General features: G+C 38.9%; 1 protein-coding gene across 1 annotated transcript in view; it reads right to left on the bottom strand.

Annotated features, from left to right (window-relative positions):
- phc2b (polyhomeotic homolog 2b (Drosophila)) overlaps positions 1 to 6608 on the bottom strand; it is a 45171-nt gene extending 38563 nt beyond the window's left edge. The window contains exon 1 of the mRNA XM_065279690.2: positions 5431 to 6608. The gene's annotated coding sequence lies outside the window, so the exon portion shown is untranslated. The remainder of the gene's footprint in view (positions 1 to 5430) is intronic.
- Between the last annotated feature and the right edge of the window lie 19633 nt (positions 6609 to 26241).

Genomic DNA, 26241 nt, shown 5'->3' on the forward strand with positions numbered 1-26241 from the left:
ATTACATTTACACATCTGGCAGACCTTTATATCCAAAATTACTTACAGTGCTTTCAAGATATACATTTTCAATCGAACCCACAAACTTTTGCCCTGTTAGTGCTCTACGCATTGAGCTACACACTGAATTGAAAATCTTATTGTGTATTTTATCCAGTAACATACATCTGCCTATTCACTTGTGTGTGATAGCGCAGTCCTGGCGTTCTTAATATTGGAGTGCCTGACCCATCACAGCTATAGGCAAAAGCACTCAATGTGCGTCTATATATGTTTATGGCTAGGATGCTCCAAACAACAGAGGCACAGTGTTTACAATTTTCAGGGCAATCAACCAATGAATGGCTTACTTGTACAGTAGCTGTCTCTATGTCAGCTTTTTAAACCCCCACTAAACCAGAGCATGCTCATTAGACGTGCTGTTTTGATTTTCTTGTTAATGTGACATCACACAAACAAAGCTCTGTCCACGACCACTAACTTACTGGTTCATTTTACCCAAAAGCTTTTAAATATACTATTGTCTCAGACTGTATTCACAGGAAACAGAACTAATTTGAACAGACAGCGCTCACTGTATGTTGGTAAGGTAGTGAGGAGCAGTGGCTCATTTGCATTTAAAGGTACATACATGAAAACAGCGCTTATTTGCTCCCACCCAAACAGCATTTTGGACATGCTATAATAAATGATCTGTGGCGTATTTTGAGCTGAAACATCACAGACACATTTTAGGCACACCTGAGACTTATATGACATCTTGTTAAAATAGGCATAATAGGTGCCCTTTAACTTAAAAATGTACACCGTTAAGCAAAAACAACTGCTTTCCATTCCTTGGCAAACGTCCTGTAAGTTACACACTTAAAGAAAAGGATTTAGATCGTTTCTAAAAAATCTGTCTGTGTCCTCTGAGTATAAAGTCTTTATTTGTGAATGTCACAAAGGTAGAAAGCAGAACACCACCGAGGATACACTGGAGAATGTAAACGTCGGCACAGAAACACATTGTCACATCATGTGGACAGTATGGAGTACCTGTGAATCTGTGAACATGTTGTCAAAGCTCAACAAGATGTTGTTGATTCAGTTTTTTTATTAAGATTCATATGTTAAAATGAATGTGTTTTTTTTTTGGAAATGATTCTGCCTCCTATTCTTGATACTTACAAACCAAACATTGAAAACCCAGCTAAAGTCTTTCTTATTTTGATGTACTGTTTTCTACATATCATCCTACATAATGTAAAGAACATAGAATGAAAATATAACCTTGATATGTTTAATATCGACTGAGTAAGGTCATTTAAAAGATTGAAATCAATAATTGGGCTGTTAAGCCCTTTGCATTATGGGAAGTCTAATATGGGGACATAAGTGTACAGATCTACACTTTCAAGCAGTTACACACGCACACACATTTATACACTGATGGATTTGTGCTAAACTCCATGGGTTAAAACTGAGACACTTGAAGCCTTTATTCCTTCAAGTAATCTGCACATTATAAATTAAGTGCACAAACCAGCGTCCCTGTGCAATTAACCTTCAGTTCCACACACAAGAGTTCTGGGTCAATGCGCACAGGAAGATGACGGTTTATTTAATAAAACCCACTTCAACAGCCTACCAGAGGAAGACGTTTAGACAGCAAAAGCAAGCATCACCCTTTCGATTGCTTTGCTTTGGAGGAGGTTGGTTGTAAACCCCTAACCATAAATAATATAGTGCTGAACATCAATCTTACTACAAATCGCATGTCTTGATAAAAGTGTCAGGTGTGAGCTTTCACTTTTCTAAGAGACGGGGTTAAAAATCCTTCAGATTTACATTAAAGCCTTAATGTCAGAGCAGAATATCAATGAGATGTTTCTAAGCCAGCAATGCTGCGGTCACTAGAATTTTCGTTTAATTTATGTCAAACCAGAAATGCAAGCTTTTGCAATTTTCCAGTTCTGCACATTAAAAAGTTCAAGTTTGGTGACCTCTGAAAGAAATATTATCATACAGACATGTGACCAATAGATGATCCATAGTTCACAGCATGACCACTAAAATTGTACAATCATCAGGTACAATAAATAAATAATATACTAATAATAAAATTAGCAAAGGGGCGGCACAGTGGCTTAGTGGGTTGCAATGTTCCCTCACAGCAAGAAGGTCTCTGGTTTGAGCCTCGGCTGGGAGGTCTCGTTGCATGTTCTCCCCATGTCAGCGTGAGTTTACACCGGTTTCTTCCGTGTTCAGTCCAAGACATGCAGGTTAAGTAAATTAGAGATGTCAAATTGTCCTTTATCAGCTTGTTTGGTATGCATGATGCCTGTCCATATACGCAAGGGTCTATGTAAAAATTCTAAAAGTCTAGCATGTATGAACCTCTTACACTGTTAGAAATAAAGGTACAAAACTGTACCTTTTCTGTCACTGGGGCTGTACCCTAAGTTTCTGTTTGGTACCTTTACAGGAATACAAAACAGAATACAATTTTTGGTAGATTACCGTACCTTTAGGACCTAGAGTGTTAGAAAAAAGTCAAAATATGTACCCTAGCTGTCAGTGGGGCAGCACCCTTTAAGAAGGTAATTGTATGGACCATTAGGTACAGATGTGTAAACATTTAGTACCAATATGTACCTTTGAGTTACTAATATATATTTTTGAGGTACTAATAAGCTCTCTTTGGTCCCAGCGTGTACTTCTGAGGTACTAAAATGAAATCCTTAGGTGCAAAGCTGTACTTTTTGAAAGGGTACAGCCCCAGTGACAGAAAAGGTACAGTTTTGTACCTTTATTTCTGAGAGTGTAGAACAGCCAAGAAACCACTCAACAGCACCCTAAACCATGTAAAATACCCAAGCCGGCAACAAGTAATGTGCTGAAGCCACTCAGAAAAACTTCATAGCAATGCCCTGCCAACTAGAGGTCTTCTCGTGTCCCACCCGAACCAAAATGACCCAAATCACTTTTTACCCGACGTACATAATTTTTTTTTTAAAGTAAGAACGACGCAAGAAAAACCTGACAAAATTATACCCGAGTCCGACCCGACCCATATGCGCTTTTGTGGAACCCGACTGGACCTGAAAGTAAACGCCTCGAAGTGTGTGCAAGTCAGCAGCCTGCACGCACCAGTCAGACAGAAATCATCCCTGATGGCCTCACAACCAATTTGCTGCTTCATTTATTTTCATTTGTTTCATTTGATGATGATACCAAGTTAACCACCACTACAGTGTGCATTCACATCGATTGACAGGTCTGGCTCAACCTCAATGAAAATTAACCTACCGCCAGACATACGATGTCGCAAGCACTCTTGGTAAACAGAGGGCGGGTTGGAAACCACCGAATAGATAGTTTGGGTATTCTTGCAAATTTTATACTCGACCTGTGTCCGAGGCACACATGAAACTTTTATGGTAGGACCTGGGGTTTTCGGATCTAAGTGAACCCGTGAAGACCTTTACTGCCAAGCCCCTGGAGATGGGTATAAACTATAGTGGCTCAGTGGTTCATGTAGGTTATCTACAAACCGGAAGGTTGGTGGTTCGATCCCTGGCTCCACTGGACCAAGTGTCATGGTGTCCTTGAGCAAGGCACCTAACCCCAGCTGCTCCCGACGAGCTGGATGGCGCCTTGCATGGCTGACACCGCCGTCAGTGTATGAATGTGTGAGTGAATGGGTGAATGTGAGGCAACACGTACAGCGCTTTGGATGGCCATAGGTCTGTTAAAAGCGCTATATAAATGCAGTCCATTTTTTTTATATAGTAAAAAATATGGACGTAGTGTCCGTGACCTCACCCAGAGGTTTGTGAAGAGCTTTGTTGAAGCCGATAGTAGGCGGTGCCTGCCGTCGCCATCTTGGCTACCCGTCACAACGAATCAGAGATTTAAAATAAATGTTAAACAACAAGCCAAAACAATCTATGCACAAAATATGCAATTGTTTATGCATTTGGCATACACTTTTATCCAAAGTGACTCACGGCAATGTGTCCATTGGATCGAACCCATGACTTTTGCGTCGCTAACACAATGCTCTACCAAGCGACTCACAGGATAAATAAGGCCGCACTTACATTTCATGTTTGAAGTAACTAAATTCCGATTTTTTTTCTTATGTGGCCCACATCGTATATGAACCACGAACGTTAAACCAGGAAAAAAGCACATAGATTCCGTTATTCCCTGATCGGCCTCATTCATATTTGGAAATAAATCGTATAAGAAACGAATTGATGCATTCGGGTCCACAGTGTAAGCGGACAGGTCGGATATTCCCATGTCAAGACTTGTCGTGTCATTGGAAATGCAATGCTGGCAAATGACGTCAACTCAGGTGGACACCACCACCCAAGCAGCACAATGGAGGATGACAGCTCCACTTAGTGGAGTAATGTTGAAGTTGAATGTTTTGGTACAGAATTAAAACTCTGTAATCTGCATAATAATTTAGCATAAAGCTAAATTTGACTTCCTCTGGGGTTTAAGCTGTCCCAGGTCAGTATGTCCACCTTGAATTGCTTTGCCAAGTGTTTAGTGTAAATGCCGATATCGGATATGAGTCGCTTTTGAAAGATGATGTAAGCAGGGCATAAAAAAATCAGATACAGGCAACAAATCGGAATTGGGATTTAAGATTGGCAAGAAGCAAGTTTTGTTTTAAACGAAGATTGCCTAAAGAAAATCACAGCCTAGTAAATCCACGACTTTAAACTTTCATTTGTGCGTCTGTAAAACTCTCTGGACTTAATAAACTGCAGAAGTGTTTGCGACGAAATCTGGTGCGGAGTGATTTGTGCCTCTCATCCAGCTGTGTTGTTATTTGGCATCGCATCACCAACTTGGAAGTACTAAAGAGAAGCCCACTTTAAAACGCGCACATGCACGCAATCATCCAATTGCTATCCGGGCTTGCAAACTCCTTCACATGGTATCCATTCTATATCATCTGGCTTAATGTGGGTCACACGAAATGCCAAGGGCACGATGACCCGTACCTGACCCGCACGCTCACCCCTTATGGGTGTTTCACACACACATGGATGAACACAAGTATACTCGACTTGAAGTAAGAACATCAAAGCCTGATTTGTAATCACCCAGTGCTCTTATCCTTCAATATATATATATATATTTTTTTTTTAAGGATCACACTGGCGTGAATTTCCATTTCGAGCCCATCTTTTGATCAAAAGCAATACCAGGTTTCGTGCTTTGAAACAGGATTCCTATTTAAAAGGTCAATTTGCATAGACAGGCTTGTCAACAACAGGCCAGCGCTCTGAACTGTCAAGATATCTGGCTTCTTTAAAACAGGTCTGGAAGCATGCACTGAGAAAACCAACACATTCACACTCCCTTATTTATTCCCACCTAGTTTAAAAGCCACAAGAAAGAGTGGATTTCACAAATCATGCCTACCTTACGCTGCGGCTTCGCCTTTCCTTCCTAGGATTGGATTTCGTCCGGCTTTCCGGCTATCCTACACCATTTCTGGGTTGTGTTTGTGCCGTAAGCTCACCACAGACCAGAGAGAGAGAGAGAGAGACAGCAGATAGAGAGAGAAAGTGGGGGGGTTAGGCATTTGCATTCCAAAGGTCACATGTGACATGACTACAGCCAATCGTAATGCAGTGTGTGCTTCCACGTCCCTCCCCCTTCTTCCTAAATCCCTCCTTCTGCTTCTTGTCCTGTCACTCCACCAGCACCATGGCAACACAAAGGGCTTTAATTCCTCAGTGGGATTTCATGGCGCCTCGCTTGAAATGCATGTTGGGAAAGTTTAATTGTGAAAATGTTATACAAATTTTGTTTTTTATGTTGTTTAAAATTTGTGCAAAATTAGAAAAAAATTAAAGCCATTTGTCAAATGAAAACAAGTAAAAACAGAATGACAAGAATTTTAGGGTGTAATTCTTCATATACAGATAATGTGTAATGCAAATGTATCTAGTTCTGTTTATGTTTTCCTACTTATTTGCTCTACACGTGAAATTATTTGGTAAAAAGATATAACTTGTACCCTCTGCATGCTGGTAAATGGTCGATGTGCATGGAGGGCTCTTCAATATATGCAAATATATTCAAATAATGGGGCATGGAGATCACAGTAAAACACAGTCCTAAGGGCTCTGGGGTTAAGCTGATTGGTTGGAAGGCTAATTTGGGGTGTGTTGATTGGTCTGAAAGGTGATCGCCCTTGTAGGTCATGTGTTTGCTCATCATGGGGGAAGGTGGAAGATATTGGCATAAATGTAGTGCATGTGTTTGGGTATGCATGTCAGATTTTTTGTTAATGGGAAATAGATGATGTTCATTTAGTATGCACGTACATTGGCTTTGAATTTTTCAAATTGACAGTCAGGTTTTTTTAGCGACCAACCCAACACTTTGGGTTTTAAGTTATTCAATGCTGGGCTGTTCTAACCCATTTTTGGGTCAATTATAAGTATTTTCAGGGTTAATTTAAAGACATAGTCACCCAAAAATTAAAATTCTGTCACACAAAAGAAGATATTTTGTTAAATGATGGTAAGCAAACCGCTGTAACCATTGACTTCCATAGTAGGGAAACAAATATTATGGAAGTATTGTGATAAATGATGAAGTAGTTAGCACACAGTTGATGGTACCCATTGAATTCCATCGTATTTGTTTTTCCTACTATGGAAATCAATGGTTACAATCAGCTGTGTGCTTACCATCATTTATCAAAATATCTTCTTTTGTGTTCATCAGAAAAAATTAATTAATACAGATTTAGAACAACAGGATGATGAGAAAATTCTGAAAACATTTTCATTTTTGGGTGAACTATCCCTGTAACCCAACGGCTCCTTTTTTGACCAAACATTTTTTTTATAGTGGGTGCTTAGTAAAGCATATCTAATTAAGCATATCACAATCTTGCAGGTTGACTCTTTCGACTCGGTCCAGTAAGCAACCACTTAAAAATGAGCTTACTAAAACAACCTTGTGACTTTGCACAGCAACATACTGTAGTAAAACCACTTACCGCTACTCCAATACCATGGTAAAATCCTAGTAGTGTTGCAGCAATACTTGCACAGCAAGCACCAATCATATAAGACTCTGAAAATGCAAAAAATAAGTTAATCTTGGGTATTATTGGGTTATAAATGGTTATTTAGCTTATGGATCTACTACAAAATAGCATTTTTTCCCAAATGATAGTAACTTACATGAAAAGTGCACAAGAAGCCATGTCTTTATATCTTGCAATCAATTTCTAAAAGCGTATAAAGTTCGAAATATTTCTCATGACAAACTAAAACCCATCTTCTATCTAACTTATATAATAAAACCTCTGTATACATCATAATTATTTGAAATAATTAATCTGCAATATGACATATCTAGTTTGACCAGTATTTAATTATCTGGCTCCCAAAAGCTCCCTTGATACTCCATTCCCAGATACAGTAACCCACTGCCATCTAACCTGTTTTCCAGGAAAACAGTAATTCCCAAAAGCCCCGCTGTGGAAAACCATTAAACCAAAGGGATCTGCTGGTGTATCACATGTCACCTGATAGGTGGATTTCGTAGCCTTCACCCTGTAGAGCAATGGACCTCCAAATTGACATGAGCATCATATTATGTGGGTGTGTAATAGAGTATGCATAATTCATGGGCGAGGGGATGAAATTTTAATGTGGAATCCCCTCTGTACTGCTGTTGTCATGTTGTTATAGCTACACCACAGAGAAATACCTGCAATGGTTGATGTCCCCTGAGTCTCACTTTAGGGAACGTATGACCTTGTGTGGAGCATAATGAGATTTCAAATAGGGTGAATGGGGGGGCAACTAAAATCAATTAAAATTACATATTTTAATAATCTGAAAAAATGTATGATGGTTAAAATATCTCAAGAACCGATCAAACATCCTCCCAATGATAAGTTAGAATGTCCTTACCTCATTTGACCTCAGAGGACATTAGAAATGTACTGAATCTGATTAAGATATAGATCTACAAGTCATTAAAATACAAGGAAGTAGCGATTTCTTTAGCAACACTAGAGCTGATCTAAACTGTGTGTTGTTTTAAAATATGATCATTTTCCGCATATTTAATAAATCAGGTGTGAAATGAAAAGTAGGTCAATGTTGAACATGTTTAACGACTGCCATCTAGTGGTCATATACATATTCACATTTTAAATAGTGGGGTTATTGTCAGTAAAATGTATTTCCAAAACAATCATAATTAATTCCAGTGAACATTCTGGTAAAGGTATGCATCATATAACGCGTCCTTTAAAGACCAATATATCTCAAAATTGGAACATTAACGCGCATGCGCAGTGTGTAAGCGCCTCAGTAAAGTTTTTTGTGATATAAGTTATGGCTATATACTACTAAACAAAAGACTATGTTTAGTTTTGTTTACCGTAAGACAGACTTTCCTGCCCCGTTAAACTAATTTTGTCAGATTTTTTCAAAATGTAAAAATGAATATTTTTTACGTTCTGTCAGTGTATAAACCATCTCATAAATGGCCGAATATATGCTTACCTCGTTGAGACAGGTTGCAGGCTGTACACGAATTGACATTTATCGCGTATAGGAAAACTGGGGTTTGTAAATTGATAAAAATGTACCCCCTTTCGGTTTTGTGACAGCTGACTGGAAACTGCTAAATAGATTTCGTTTCGATAATGGAGATTGATTGAAATGTGTGTAAGCTACAACGAAAACTGGAGTTATTTAGGTTTTAAAAGCAGTAGTTGGAATAAACTAGTAGTTGGAATAAACTTTTTTTTCTTAGCTTCGTTGTTTCCTTAACTCTGCTATTTAAAAAAAAACTCTGGTATTTTAGCCCCGCCTCCCTTTGTGACGTACGCTATGCCGTCGACTCGACAAAAGGCTTGTTCGACTTCATGAGGCGCCGCAAGAACCGACAGCCGGATGACGTCAAAGTACCGCGAGAATGATTCAACAAACCATATTTCGTCTCGCTCTCGCGATATTTGACGTCATCCGCTGTAGATTCTTGCGGCGCCGCATGAAGTCGAACAAGCCTACTGCTAAATTAAAAAAATAACAATAATAATTTTTTTCATTGATTCGTTTTTTTATTTGTTGTGAGTTGATTATGTTTGTACGAATTCTGTACATTTTCTGTATATAAAAATATCATATATTTTCTAATTATATTTTTCTGCACATTTTATATACATTTTCATTAACCGGGGCTTTTCTGCTGTAATGGGTGTTAGCATTTACTGGCAGGTCCCTCCCCTGCTGGCAATAAAAATTGTAGGTTGGTTGTGGCTTTTCTGGTCTGTCAGAGGGCCTGGCAGAGCACGCTGTGAAATGCCAGACGTGTGACAGGAAATGAGGAGAGGTTATCTCAGGACAGGACCTCAAATGATCTGTTGTTATATATGTAGACTTGTTTTGTATGTATGGTGTGTGTGCATACTGTACAGTTCAAAAGAGATGCATTATGAGATTGTTAAATAATGTGCAAAAATCTGAACACCATTATGTTGTGGTAAGAACACTAGGAAGTAAATGGGCATTATTTAAACACAAGGGGGCGTACACCGGCACGTTTTGTGTGCTTAAAGGGATAGTTTACCCAAAAAATAAAATTCTGTCATCATTTAATTACTCTCATGTCTTACAAACCTGTATACATTTTTTTTGTTCTGATGAACACAAATGAAGTTATTTTGAGAAATGTTTGTAACTAAACCGATCAGACGCACCATAGTATAATTTTCTTACTATAGATGTCATTGGGGCCTTTGATCAGTTTGGTTAAATTATGAAAAAATAAAATAGTTAATAAACTTTCCACTGATGTGATATATTATACACACAATGATTTTTAGTATCAGCATGCCATATTTATGCATGTTGTTGTCACAATGCATGCGCTGTAATAAAAATATTTGAACTCGAATTTACAAGTCATTTTTACTTGCAATTATTTATCTTTACTAGAGATGAGTCATAATAACTTATAAAATATAGTTGAAATAACTCAACTTAATTTTATAAGTTATAGCAACTGGTCTTTTGTCAAGATAAATTGAAATGACTTGTAAATCTGATTTGATTGAGAAAAATTTACGGTTTGGTGTAAATGGTCACAATGGTTACCTGCAGTTAACAAATATAGTTGATACAGTTGAAAATACAGTCAACTTCCTTGTTTAAATTTTTGTGTTTCTGGTGATAAGCACGTATAGCCACAAACTAAAAAAAGGTTCTCTTTTCTTTTCATCTTACGTCAAGAGTCTTAACCACTTCCTTTCAACTCTTCACTGAGTTTGTAGAGCAAGAAATGATATAGAAATATTATTCATAGAAAGTAAGTGATGCATATATATGTCACAAGGTGACGATCTTTTCAGGGCGGAACCAAAAGTTGGGAAAGTTTGGTTCCGCCCGGATGTTTCCGTCCAGACCGGAAAACAGGAACACCGGACATCCGGCAGATTCGCGGAGGCTGTAATCAGCCGATTGGGCACAGCTGTGCCTAGTTGAAGAGATCGCCGGGCGATTGGATAACTGGAGTACACAGAGGAGTATTTTAAGAGCAGTTAAAGCACAGTTTGGGAGTGCGGGCACGAGAGGGGGATTGACACGGGGAAAGCTCCTCTGCTTAACGCAGAAAAAGAACTACGTACCTTTTGAAGAGCCCGCAGGCTCTGTTGATCCGGGCTGCGCTTGGAGCGCGCGGAAAGAAGACAGGAGCTGCCTGGGGTGAAAGAAAGGCGATACGTGGGTGGAGAAAAGGAGCACCCCGAAGAGAGCATTGTGCTGACAGAGTTTAGTGTGTGCTGGGAAACGGAGCTGTGCTCATTTTTGGACGTGGTGGCTGTCTGTGTTTCTCCCTCTCTCTCTCGTTTCAGCCTTTGTTGTGGACCTGCTGGAGTAAACAGGAAAGTCCTGTGGGTAAGAAGGAACTTTGTTCTAACCAATACTGAAGGAGTAAAGCAGGAAGAGTTATTGACCGTTTGGTACAACGTAAATAAAGGCTATCCACCGTGAGTATGTCCTAATTTTTGGGTGGAGGAACTGGCAAAAATTAACTTGTGTAGCCATTGGAAACCTCCAGGAGAAGGAGGGCGGCCCTACCCCTACAAGAGTGTGGTGGGCGAGCCGTTAGAAGTACACATTCAAACAGCCGCCGCAACGAGACTTATTGTGGTCGTATTTCCCATCGCCTTATCGTAGCCCAAGCGCAGTGGAGGACACCGGGCGCTTCCCTTGTTGTGGTGCACTTATAGTGTGGTGAGTGAGACTGTGTAATAAATCTTTTCACGTTGGAGTGGTGCTGTGTATTTGCTGTGGGTTGCTGTGTGTCTTGTAGACGAAGCCCCGCATCCTCCATTTTCTTCCACTGGGCAGAGGACGGAGAGGCCAACGACCTCAGAAACTACTGTTACTATTTGTAGTGTGCTGTTCGGAGTACGAAGGGACGCAGACTAAGAGCTGTCCGTGACCGTGAGTAAACCATTGGAAACATTCGTGGTGTGAACTTACCTGTGTCTGTTTTGTCGCAGAGTCAGAGGCGAAAGGGTCCGCCGCCCCGTGGTCTCTACGAAAAGGGCGCCCCCGTCTAGGAGTCGATCGGCCTATGGGCATTGGAGATAGGGTAGCGCTCGACCCGGTGAGGTGGTGTGTGACCTTCGCCCCTCTGCTGACCTACGGAGGAGAACCATACCTACCCAGAAAGCTGTAAACAGCAGAGCCGCGGCCACCTGTGGAGAGAGAGCAGAACGAGAATGAATCATTGAAGAGCAAACTGTGAACGTGATACCTACCCAGAAAGCTGTAAACAGCAGAGCCGGTGAGAAATACCCGAAGTCTCAGTAACAGTGTCTTTGTGTTCTAGCGGCCACCTGTGGAGAGAGAGCAGAACGAGAATGAATCATTGAAGAGCAAACTGTGAACGTGATACCTACCCAGAAAGCTGTAAACAGCAGAGCCGGTGAGAAATACTCGAAGTCTCAGTAACGGTGTCTTTGTGTCCTAGCGGCCGCCTGTAGAGAGAGAGCAGAACGAGAGTGCATCATTGAAGAGCAAACTGTGAACGTGATACCTACCCAGAAAGCTGTAAGCAGCAGAGCCGGTGAGAAATACTCGAAGTCCAAGTAATAGTGTCTTTGTGTCTTAGTGGCCGCCTGTGGAGAGAAAGGACAACGAGAATGAACATGAGGAGAGTGGACTGTGTGGAGATCCAGTCGGCGGTGAATGAGGAGAGCCTAGAGTGGCCATTATTTTAAGTTCCCCGTTTTCCCTTCCCTATTTATTCTTTTTAAGTAAATTAAATAAAGTACATTTTAACTTATGCCTACCTTGTGTGTCTGGTCCTTGGGGTGGCTTTGGGGATCTCCTCGAGGTGGAGAAAGGGGCGTGACCTTATTTACATCTGGGTCCACCCCTACCTGTGACAGATTTGGCGTAGTCGGCAGTCCACCTCGGGTTGAGACCAAGGTCCCCCAATGGCCTACCACATTTTTTTAAGATCAGCTCCCATCAACACTCTTTCAGTCCCCAAACAACGCGTTCTCGGGACGAGAACGGATTGGCGGGGGAGGATGTCACAAGGTGACGATCTTTTCAGGGCGGAACCAAAAGTTGGGAAAGTTTGGTTCCGCCCGGATGTTTCCGTCCAGACCGGAAAACAGGAACACCGGACATCCGGCAGATTCGCGGAGGCTGTAATCAGCCGATTGGGCACAGCTGTGCCTAGTTGAAGAGATCGCCGGGCGATTGGATAACTGGAGTACACAGAGGAGTATTTTAAGAGCAGTTAAAGCACAGTTTGGGAGTGCGGGCACGAGAGGGGGATTGACACGGGGAAAGCTCCTCTGCTTAACGCAGAAAAAGAACTACGTACCTTTTGAAGAGCCCGCAGGCTCTGTTGATCCGGGCTGCGCTTGGAGCGCGCGGAAAGAAGACAGGAGCTGCCTGGGGTGAAAGAAAGGCGATACGTGGGTGGAGAAAAGGAGCACCCCGAAGAGAGCATTGTGCTGACAGAGTTTAGTGTGTGCTGGGAAACGGAGCTGTGCTCATTTTTGGACGTGGTGGCTGTCTGTGTTTCTCCCTCTCTCTCTCGTTTCAGCCTTTGTTGTGGACCTGCTGGAGTAAACAGGAAAGTCCTGTGGGTAAGAAGGAACTTTGTTCTAACCAATACTGAAGGAGTAAAGCAGGAAGAGTTATTGACCGTTTGGTACAACGTAAATAAAGGCTATCCACCGTGAGTATGTCCTAATTTTTGGGTGGAGGAACTGGCAAAAATTAACTTGTGTAGCCATTGGAAACCTCCAGGAGAAGGAGGGCGGCCCTACCCCTACAAGAGTGTGGTGGGCGAGCCGTTAGAAGTACACATTCAAACAGCCGCCGCAACGAGACTTATTGTGGTCGTATTTCCCATCGCCTTATCGTAGCCCAAGCGCAGTGGAGGACACCGGGCGCTTCCCTTGTTGTGGTGCACTTATAGTGTGGTGAGTGAGACTGTGTAATAAATCTTTTCACGTTGGAGTGGTGCTGTGTATTTGCTGTGGGTTGCTGTGTGTCTTGTAGACGAAGCCCCGCATCCTCCATTTTCTTCCACTGGGCAGAGGACGGAGAGGCCAACGACCTCAGAAACTACTGTTACTATTTGTAGTGTGCTGTTCGGAGTACGAAGGGACGCAGACTAAGAGCTGTCCGTGACCGTGGGTAAACCATTGGAAACATTCGTGGTGTGAACTTACCTGTGTCTGTTTTGTCGCAGAGTCAGAGGCGAAAGGGTCCGCCGCCCCGTGGTCTCTACGAAAAGGGCGCCCCCGTCTAGGAGTCGATCGGCCTATGGGCATTGGAGATAGGGTAGCGCTCGACCCGGTGAGGTGGTGTGTGACCTTCGCCCCTCTGCTGACCTACGGAGGAGAACCATACCTACCCAGAAAGCTGTAAACAGCAGAGCCGCGGCCACCTGTGGAGAGAGAGCAGAACGAGAATGAATCATTGAAGAGCAAACTGTGAACGTGATACCTACCCAGAAAGCTGTAAACAGCAGAGCCGGTGAGAAATACTCGAAGTCTCAGTAACGGTGTCTTTGTGTCCTAGCGGCCGCCTGTAGAGAGAGAGCAGAACGAGAATGAATCATTGAAGAGCAAACTGTGAACGTGATACCTACCCAGAAAGCTGTAAACAGCAGAGCCGGTGAGAAATACTCGAAGTCTCAGTAACGGTGTCTTTGTGTCCTAGCGGCCGCCTGTAGAGAGAGAGCAGAACGAGAGTGCATCATTGAAGAGCAAACTGTGAACGTGATACCTACCCAGAAAGCTGTAAGCAGCAGAGCCGGTGAGAAATACTCGAAGTCCAAGTAATAGTGTCTTTGTGTCTTAGTGGCCGCCTGTGGAGAGAAAGGACAACGAGAATGAACATGAGGAGAGTGGACTGTGTGGAGATCCAGTCGGCGGTGAATGAGGAGAGCCTAGAGTGGCCATTATTTTAAGTTCCCCGTTTTCCCTTCCCTATTTATTCTTTTTAAGTAAATTAAATAAAGTACATTTTAACTTATGCCTACCTTGTGTGTCTGGTCCTTGGGGTGGCTTTGGGGATCTCCTCGAGGTGGAGAAAGGGGCGTGACCTTATTTACATCTGGGTCCACCCCTACCTGTGACATATACGTATAAATTAAAGTTTGAGAATTTTAGAAATTTTAGTCAAATAGTTTTGCATTATAAAACCTATAACACAGCAAAACCTCTTGTACTATATTGCTAAAAATCCTTCCCTTTAGGATCATTAAAAACACCCCCCACTTAATTTGTTTAAATCTGACTTCACAACCTTATACCGGACATCTGTGTTTTTCTTTTAACAAGGACGTCAAAAACTCTCAAGAGCGGCACGGCCTTCACTTTGATTTGGATTGTCACTGAGCTTGTATATTTGCATAGAAAATCTCCTTTCTTTTTTCGTATTGTTGCTGGTTTATTTTTGTAGATACACGACTGACTTGTGACCTGTGCAGTCCAGGAAATTTAGTCTGAAATGAACTGTTCCCATTTCCTCGTGCCTTCAATGGCCATTACAAAACAAGACCTTGATCTTTCATGACGCCGACGTCCATGCATTAGTCACATTCACATGGATGGATGTGAAGAGGAGAATGTTATTTGTAACACCATAACGTAAAGACATGACCAAAAGTATAAAGTAGTAAAAAAGTAATTCATACACATTCCAGCGCTGGGTTTTTTAGCACCATGCTATAGTTATATGAAAAGGCTAGCAGGTTATATTATTGTTTTTAAATCTGAACTCCATAATGAATTAAATTTAGGATAAATAAAGGTTCATCTGGTTTACAGGACAAAAACTATGAGGGTGCCCACTGTACCTGTGCAACCAGCCGTTCCACACTGAAGAACTGGCACCAGTTTACCCAGAAACAAAGATGCCAGTGTGCCAACTACACAAAGAGCGAGAATTGCCTGCATGGGTATAAAAGTGTGTATTATGAACTGGCCAATGATGAGTCAATATTAAGATAAACTGTGTCTGGATATGCAGTGTCAGATTTTGTTGGTGTAGGAAAGAACAAATATAAAGCATTCAAGCTATCCAACCTTTTGCAAGGGCCAATAATCACAGTTGCTCTTTGATTGTCAAGGCCTGCACTGTAAAAAAAATAAGCAGCATTTTTGTCAAATCAACATATATTTTGTTACTTTAACTTAAAAAATTAGGTTTAGCCATTTTAACTTGATTGTTTTTTCAACTTTTCACAAGCCGAAACTTAAAATAGTAGGTTGAATTGACTTGAAAAAGTTAACCAATACTGCAGACGTACAGCTCTGAGGAATGTGTGCTTTATGTAAAGACAAACACTACACTTTTTGTTTAAAATATTACTTTTAACTTTCACCACTATGTATACATATCTAACAGACTGTGCTATACAGTACACAATGTGGCACATTTCCTTGTTGTGGTAAAATGCTGCTCTGAATTCATTTCTTTGCTTGGTTTTACCGGAAATGTGATTCTTATAGCACCACACGACCAACATAAAAACAATTTTGGGTAATGTAGTATGATGCATTGCACTTTGCAAGCACTAACACTTAAACTAGCATTAAAAAAATATTAATAATTAAGATATTTTGAAAAATTTGGTTCTGTAGCTTATTTCTAGAATGGGATTTTGAGGCAAAGGCAAAAGATAGACACATTTTAATAGCCAAAACCAGTGTTGTGGAACGTTTCTTTTAAAAGTAATGCATTACAATATTAAGTTACTTCAAAAAAAAAAGTAACTAATAGCGTTACTTAGTTAATTTTCATGGAAATGAATGCTTACGTTACTTTTTAGTTACTTTTGCCTTACTTTTTCTTGTCTGAGGCTTGATCTCTTTTAGGCCTTGGATGTGTTTTTTTATGACTGAAAAGTTCTGCATTCAGAAATTGCATATTTCATCACAAAAATGTCGAGCTCTGGCCTACCATCTCAGTTTCTGACTTAAACCGTTCTCACACAAGCATGTACGCATAGAGTGCATAATGTGACTACGTTCCGTTTAATTCATTACATCATTTTTTTAAATCAAATATAATAATTTAACTAAAAAAGTAACTTGCACTACTTTTTTAAAAAAGTAACTAAAATATTAATGTGTACATTCAAAAAGTAATGCGTTACTTTCCTTGTAGAAAAGTAATATTATTACGAAATGCACGTTACTTGTAATGCCTTACCCCACACACTGCCCAAAACTATGAAATAACACACACATAGTATAAGAATTAGCCACTACATATTGAATTATATCAATATAAAATGACTCCTTATCTACACTCTCTGAAATAATGTTTCAAAAGTTGCCCCTGAGGCACTAAAAAGTACATATTTGTACCCCCAGAGTGCATATTTGTATCTAAAAGACGCATATTGGTACCAAATATATCTATATCTGTACCAAAATGGAACATATTAGGACATCTTTAAGGGGCACTGCCCCAATGACAGCTTATGTACTTATTTATTATAATTTTAGTTAAGTAAATATTTCAAATTAAGCCTTTATATCAAAATGTCAAAAGAAACACAAATCCAGTCAAGAAACAAAAGCTATTTAATTGGTGAAAATGAAACAGTAATGTACTATTGCATGTGTACAGTATGGGCATGTGAAAGCCACACACAGGCTTTAATGAAACCCTGACGTTTTGTGAAACCTGATTTTCATTTCCAGAAACAGAAGCCATTACCGCCTACCAGTGTTGAACGTCGCACTGACAAAGGGCTGTACGATACCTGATGCTACTGATGGTACTTTTCCATGCAGCTGATTTTGAATGAAGTCGGGTTGTTACGGGCTTATTAACTTTCTCCATACCTCTGTAAAAAGCTCAACGGTAGGAGATCAGCAGTAATAACAGGCTGTGGTTAGCACATCAGAGTCAGGACTGCTAAGTTCCAGCTTAAACAAAAAGATGTGAGATGGCAGAGACGAGAGATGGCAGTCCGTGGCGAGCATGCTTGCCGGCACGAACACATTCAAGGGGGTTTGGCTTTCAGTGCATGTGTGTCAGCGAGTGCATATTTACTTCCCTCATTTAAGGGATTAGGTTTTGGTAAAATAAAAGACTTGTTGTGTGGGGGATTAGACAAGAAAAGAGCAAGTGACAGGAAACACAACATAAAATGTATTTTTACTGTAACACTTTGAAGCATTTCAGCATTTATTATCTTTGTTAATGCCAATACAGTTGTTAGGCATTAACAAACAGATACAACTTTTGTACAACATGAATTAAGATTCATAAATGCTGTATTGTGGCTACGTGTATGGGACTTTTTCTTCCTATATATGTTACATTTAAAATTAATAAAGCTGTGTTTTACAAAGCATATTTGAGGATTGGAAGATATTCACGTAGAGATTTACTTTGAAAAGGAGACTGATGAAGACTCTGGTGACAACACAAAGGAAAAAGATATAATAATAACTTAAAAAGGCAGTGAAAGAGAAAGAAAGAGGAGTGGCCGGTGGCACGAAAACATTACACCTCATCCCCACGTGCTTGTAAATTTAAACCGGTCTGATCCTGATCGCACTCACAAACAATCAAACCGGTTTCTGTTGAAATACCGACTTCCCACGCGGAGGCAGTGACACCCGATGACTTAATTCATAATTTATGTGACTTTGTGACGACTCTATAAAGCCATTAACCTGACCTACATATTCTTCAACATGTCACCAAACTATTTGTTACTCAATATGTTAATAATGAAGCTGATTAATGCTCACCATTCATCTTTGGGCGGTCTAAAGTGTGCCACATAAAGCTCCAGAAGATGATATTCTGTCAAACTGCTACTTTTAAATGTTTGGTCCATTACAACTTAAAACCACCATAAATATTTTGGATTGAACAGCTGGACAAAATATCTAAATATATAAAACATAAATTTACTGAAATGGATATATCTATTTACAGTACAAATATCTTTTTGAATGTGTTTAGTCTAATTCTACGTGCTTGTTTAAGCCGGCCGCAAAATGTTGAAGCACGACAGTCCTTCTGAAGCTTCAGGTTAACGCTGAGCGACAGCTTGTTTTTATATTGTGCCCAGTGGCAGAATAGCCGGATTGGCAGATGCTTAATTGGTCATAATGAAAGCCGGAGGGGATGATGCCCGCATGACTGGCTTCAGTGATAACCCTTCATGTCCGTCAGTTTTGCTTTTACAGTAGAATTTTGATTGTAAAAACTTCTTCAGTGGCACAAAAACTGCCTGACTTTCATTGCATTAAATAACAAAACTAACATGTAGTCAAACTGGCAAGTCCGGCGTCCTACAGTATGAACTACGGACATGTTAGTTTGAAAATAAAATTTTGGTAACTGTATATTGGTAACAGTGTATTTTAAATACTTTTTGTTTGATATTTTGTTTTCTAATACAATCACATTTTTAAGTGTGACTTAAATGTTAAAAATTTGTGCACTAACAGACAAAATGGTTAAAAAATGGTCCCGAACTGTTACTTGAGTAGAAAAAGGTCCTAATATGTACCATTTGGGTACTTATATGTATACATTTATGTACCTCTGAGGTACTAATAATACAACCCAGTACCACGAATTACGTACCTAGTCACGTAAATTTGTGAGTCTTTTTCGTGACACTGACAAGCTTTTACGTCTTTTTGCATGAACATGTCACGCATTTCTGTTTACCTGTCACGTATTTGTTACTCAACTGTTTTGTCCTACCATTGTCGCTTCGATTTAGGGTTAGATTTACATAAATGACATCCTTACCCAAACCCGACTCTAACCCTAATGCCAGGCGACAATGGTTTAAAAATCATAAAATATAAAAAAGAAAATCATGAAAAAACGGTATAAACTAATACTTAAAGTGCCTTCCTAACGCAAAAACCAAAACTTACCCTAAACCGAAGCGTCAATGGTTTGAAAATACAACAAAACAGTTAAATAACAAATATGTGATAGTGATACGTAAACAGAAATGCGTGACATGTCCACGCATAAAAGCGTAAAAAGGCATGAAAATGTTCATCATTTTGTGATACAGGGTACTTTTTTAAATTGTACCACCCCAGTGACAGACATCTTTTTTTTGACAGTATGGCCACTGTAATGCATTATATAAGTTCAACAGTTTTCAACTAAATAGATGTAGCTTAACCATTGAGTTAACATTTGGTAGATAAACCCCCGGTTTCACAGACAAAGCTTAAGACTAGTCCTAGACTAAAACACATGTTTGAGGTGTCTGAACTGAAAATAACTTGCACGTACAGATCTTAAAATATGCCAGTGCCATTGATTTGTCTTAAGATACACCAGTAATGTATTTTATAAGGCATGTTTATAAAAAATGGTTAAACATCTTATTTTAACTATAAGTCCTGGTTTTAGCTACACCTTGTCTGTGAAACCAGGCCTTACCATTTTATCCACTAATTCAAGCTCTTTACAATCTGCATGCTATTCTGGGTTAGTACTGTTACCTCAAGTCAGATACTAAAAAAGCAGTATCCATGGCATTGTTTTTTAAGCTCCTGGCATCTACCTACTTAATGTCAGGTAGGATGGATTTCCAAAGTGCCTTGGCCAAGAACATGTTACAACTTTCTGCACCTCACAATGTTCTTGTGCTGGTCTTTCATCACTATTTCAGGAAATCCATGGAAATCTTTATGATGCTCCATGGAGTTTGTCTTGAAGCTTTAATGAAAAACCAAAGACATGTTTACAGAACTTTTTATAAGCAGCTTAAAGCCAAGAAAAATGGCACACTATGGTGTCCACAGCAAAGAAACCATGAGAACTTTTCTAATGCCCCTTTTTGAATTACTGTAAGCCTGTAAACCCCCTCAACAATCAGTCAAAGAAGGGCCTGGGTCTTGAGAAATTGAAGGTCAATGAAGTACTAAACATCAAGATTTGAAGAGTCAAGGGAATGGAGGCCCCACACATGTAGATTCCAATGAATCGGGATACTCATGTGATTCTTGTTGCTAATTAAAGTGTGTGTTTGTATGTTTTGTGTCTTTTATTGGCTTCATGAATGGATATTCCAGCCATTTTATATAGTTACCCATGGTCACCGTTTATAGGACACCTATTTTGCAAAATCCTTCTTTGGACATGAATGTGTGTTGGCAGTGTGAACCACCCTACAATAAAAAAATCCACCCACCCTTTTTTAATCCCTATTAAACCAATGCAATGTTATGCCATTCTGTTTCTCTTGTTAATGTGACATCACACTGATAAAGTGACCACTTACTGACCTGCATTACCATAGTTTCTGCCAACAGCTAATTGTACGCCATATCTCAATAGTTAGATACTATTGATCTATTTAACCCAAAGCGCTTACTGTCTCTCGTGGTATGGGAGTGAGAAGCAGTAGCTCTTTTTTACTTAGGTACAGGTACAGACACGAAAACAGCTCATTTTCGCTCCCACCCAAATAGGGGGATTTTGGAAATGTTATAATAAATGATCTGTGGGATATTTTTTGAGCTGAAATTTCACGGACACATTCTGGGCACACCTGAGAATTATTTTACATAAAAGTGGGCATGATAGATGCCCTTTAAATTGCATTTACCTCTTCTGCCAACTACCATATCCTATCATTATAATTCAAGCCTTGTGACAGCTCCAGACACATGTCAATTACTTCCTCCATAGTTGCAGTGTTGCTTGGTTGCTGTAAACAATGAACCACTAAACAAACATGCTTATTATGGGTTACTGAATGCCATTCATGAATGACATTCAGAACTGAATCTTCCTCCCTATCCAGAACAAGGGTTTGCAAATTTACAAGTCATGTCAACTTACTATAATTTATCTTGACAAGAGATGAGTTGCTACAACTTTTAAAGTGATTATATTTAACAACTCATCTGTGGTTTTAACAACTAATCCCTAGTAAAGATAAATAATAGTACATTGAAATGACTTGTAAATCTGAGTTTCAACAACAAAAATTCCGTGACATTCCGAGTTGTACAGTAAATTCCACTATTATGCTTGGATTCCATGATTCATTCCGTGTTTTCCACATCCCGGAAATCATAGGGCCTTACCTATGATTAAAAGCTTAGTATTATTTAGCACCATTTTTTTGTGTGTGTGTGTGTGTACTAAAGAGAGCTTATTAGTACCTAAATTATGCATATTAGTAACTCAGAGGTACATATTGGTAATAATCAATGATACATATCTGTACCTAATGGTACATATTAGGGCCTTTTTTAAAGGGTATGGACCCAGTAACAGCTAAGGGCCAATGTTGACCATTTCAGTGTAGTTGTAGTTTGTTCAAATAATGTCACAGAAAAACATAAATTAGAATAGATCATTTCTGTAAACTTTATAGTGCATGCACTTTTGTAAGTAATAAACAACAATTAAATATAATAAAGATAAAGATATAGTTGTGCTCAAGAACACCCTTTATACCGCCTCAAACAAAACTATTAAATGTGAACCTGTCTGTGAAATCCATCCAAGTCTCGTAATCTAATAATGATGATATTAGGAGCATCAAAGTTTGATTTCACATTGATTTTAATCTTTGACATGACCTGACTTAGCTGGGATTTCACAGACTAAATGAACTTTGAAGACTTTATAGACTAGTTCCTGTTGCTCATTGCAGCCCAGACAGTCTTATGTAATAAAAACACGTGGACCCTTTAGTTTGTCTGTTGACGTGCCGTCTAGTATTGCATATTGGTCAATGATGACATGAATAATTCAATTAATATTTGTTTGGTAAAGTAGTTGCCTAGTAAAGAGTTCATATAGAGTAGAGAATTCTGTAGCTTTGTAGGCAAGTCAGTATTGCATCAGCTAAAGTAGACATTTCCTGTAGATGAGTCATTTTCAATAGAAGTCATTACTATTTCTAGTGGGAGTTAACATAGAGATTTATTGATGAAATGAGATCTGCTTTGTAACTTTGGAAGAAACCTTAACTGTCCTTAAGCTAAACATGTCATAACTGTTCACCACAACAAATATGAACCTCGAAAAATCACCCTGTGCCTTTTCAAACCACTATAGATTCTGACAGCCAGGTTTGGTCTAAGGCGCAATTATTATGTAGACCAATCAGAATCTAATTTTATCGGTTTTATAATCTGGAGCACAGACAATGAATTCTACAATATGATATAATTCCACTCTATGATAAAAAATATTAGGGCTGTTAAAATATTAATCTTTAATCACATACAAAATAAAAGTTTGTGTTTGCATAATATGTGTGTGTGTGTACTGTGTATATATATTATGTATATAAAAATACACACATAAATGTATGAATAAAAAAAAATTTAGGTATTTTTTATTTATATTTATAATATAAAATATATCAAAATATATACATATTAGGGATGCACCGATAGGATTTTTTGGGGCCGATACCGATATTAAACACTTGTGTACAATACTATACAGTTGGTCTTTTAGCTAGTTTATTTCTGCATCAAATTATTTTTACTGAACATGGATTGGATCTAATTAACATTCAACTGACCAACATAATAAGAGAGGCACAAATTAAGCTAAAACAAATATAATAAGACAGCATGACAACCTTCAAAGGTGGTTTTTGCTATTCAGCATTTATTTTATTAACAACATTAACTAATTTTTTACATATAATGGATTTCTTTATGCAGTTAATTAATAAACAATCGGTATCGGCCTTTCTCGTGCTATTGCCGATATGCCGATGGTTTCTAATTCATCAAAAATTGGCCGATAAATATCGGCGGCCGATACATCAGTGCATCACTAATAAATATACATGTAAATGTTTCTTAAACAAGTGTGTGTGTGCGTGCGTGCATTTATTATATTACACACAGTGCACACACATAAATTATGCAAAAAACTTTTGTTTTGTATGCGATTAATCTTTTGACAGACCTAAATAAATATTTTATTTCAGTAGTCCCTAGTCTGCACAATGATCAAACAGATGCAAAACATTTATGCAATGAACAGGTGAAACTATAGCTGTGGGTGAAACACCAATGAACATTTTCTGTCTGAAAGAAATTAATCCTCCAAACACTCTTAAAAAATAAGATTCCCAAACACTTCCTTGGAAGTTGCGCAACTCCCTCCAGAGTTTGCACATCAGGAGTTAGTTCTATAACAAGCAGAAGTTTTACCAGAAAACAAGCAAATCTGAATTGGAGAAGTGGGTTATGAAGAGTTAGTCATATTACACTTCAGCCAGAGGTTTTATCAGAAAACAAGCAAATGTGAATTGCAGAAGCGGGTTATGAGTTAGTTATATTACACTTCAGCCAGAGGTTTTACCATAAAACAAGCAAATCTGAATCGGGGAAGCAGTTATGTCAGTATTTAGACATTGCACAACAGTTACATAACAGGGGACTGACATACAGCAAACCTTTGAGATCAGCTGATATTAAATGGCTTTGTGGATATTATTTTGTGTAGGGATGCACAGATAGGATTTTTTGGCCCGATACCGATTTAAACAGACAACTTCTGGCCAATACCGATGCCGATATTAAACACTTGTATTTAATACTACCTCCTCTTGATATTTCTGCAGAACACTCGTTGCAAATGGCGATTTTTTTTGTCTTTATCCGAGATTTTGAAGAAAGCCCAGACCGCAGACATTTTCCCAAAATACTCTAGACCGCATGGATCACGTGAATGAGTAATATCGCGTGATTAACTACGTGATTTATTATTTTTTCCCTCATTGCACGTCTGACAAACTATAATTTATACGACTTATTTTGTTTTGGGAAGTATTTAATTATTTTAATAATTATTGTTAAAAATGCTGGATTATGCAACAGACATGCAACTCATTGCCTTTATGCAGTTAATTAATAAACAATCGGTATCGACCTTTCTTGTGCTGTTGCCGATATGCCGATGGTTTCAAATTCATAAAAAAATCGGCCGATAAATATCGGCGGCTGATACATCGGTGCATCACTAATTTTGTGTCTGTCTACAAATGAAAAAGAAAATAGGTTATGCAACGTATACCATAAATAAAGACAAAAGACACATTTTAAAGTGCACCTATTTTATTGCTAAAAAATAACGTTAATTTGTGTATTTGGTATAATATATTGTGTTCGCGTGGTTTATGGTTATAAAAAACACATTATTTTCCACATACCATACATTTTTGTAGCTTCAGATTTCACCTGTCCCTGATTGGCCAGCTAATCTGTACGTTGTGATTGGTCTGAATACCTCTGAGGTCAGCCGGAAATGTGACGCTTACCATGTTTGAAAGATTCGGTCATAATGCAATGCTAACAGGAGTTAACTTACAGGCTGTGAGTCTGAAGCGGGAGGAATTATGATAATGTCGGTTTTTACTACATCATAAATCCCAGGAAGTAAACTGTTGCCTACAATCCGTGTGTTTGTTGTAGTCCAAGAAAAGAGATTTACGTTGGAGATGATAACTCGCCTCTTTGTTTACTTTGAGGTTTGTACCTTTTAGATATCGTTAACATGTACTAATACAAACCTACACACCAAAGGAAATGTACAATCGTGAATCGGACCATAGGTGCTCTTTAACACTTTGACTCAGTATTTGGTCAAAAAAAGGGACGAACCTAACCTGTTGGTTTGTACTTAAACTATAGCATCCTGGGTTGTTTTGAAGTATCTGTACCAAAATGGTACAACATATCAGGACATTTTTAAAAGGTACTGTCCCAGTAACAACTTTTGTAACCTTTTTCTGAGAATGCAGGAAATTAAAAACTCAAATGGTATTTCCGATGGCAAATATTATGAAATACAGCGAGCTTTTGAGATCAACTGATATTAAATGGCTTAGTGGATATAACTTTGTGTCTGTCTACAAATGAAAAAGAAAATAGGTTATACAACTTATACCATAAACAAAGACAATAGACACACTTTAACACTTTGACCCAGCATTGGGACAGCAAAAAGAGACTAAACAAACTTGTTGGGTTGTAATTGAAGCTTTAGTACCCTGGTTTGTTTCAACCTAAAATGCTGGGTTGTTTTAAAAAGTACACTTTTGTACCTAAAGGTGCGTATTGGTGCATGATGGACATAGGTAGCACCAAACACATATTTTGACTTGACGAGCAACACACACAGCACTCCTAACACAAATTTTGAATTCGCGCCCCTCGGAAGAGAAATCACTGACCGCCACTGATAGGTACATCATTGTATCTGTACCAAAATCTGTACTACATATCAGGACCATTTTAAAAAGTACTGTCCCAGTAACAACTTTTGTAGACTTTTTCTGAGAATGCAGGAAATTAAAAACTCAAATGATATTTCTGGAATGGCATACAGTGAGCCTTTGAGACCAACTGATATTAAATGGCTTTGTGGATATAACTTTGTGTCTGTCTACGAATGAAAAAGAAAATAGGTTATACAACGTATTATATAAACATAAACAATTCCAAGACAATAGACAACACCTTGAACCAGCATAACCTAACATGTTGAGTTGTAATTTAAATTACAGTATAGTATCCTGTGTTGTTTCAACCCAAAATGGTGGGTTGTTGTAAAAACCCATTGTTGGAGTACAGTACAAACAAACTCTTAAAATAAAAGGTACAAAAGTTGTCACTTGTTGTCACTTTGTAACTAAAGGTGCGTATGGGTACCAGTGGTG

The sequence above is a fragment of the Paramisgurnus dabryanus genome, chromosome 7 (assembly GCF_030506205.2).
Source record: "Paramisgurnus dabryanus chromosome 7, PD_genome_1.1, whole genome shotgun sequence".
Classification (NCBI taxonomy): domain Eukaryota; kingdom Metazoa; phylum Chordata; class Actinopteri; order Cypriniformes; family Cobitidae; genus Paramisgurnus; species Paramisgurnus dabryanus.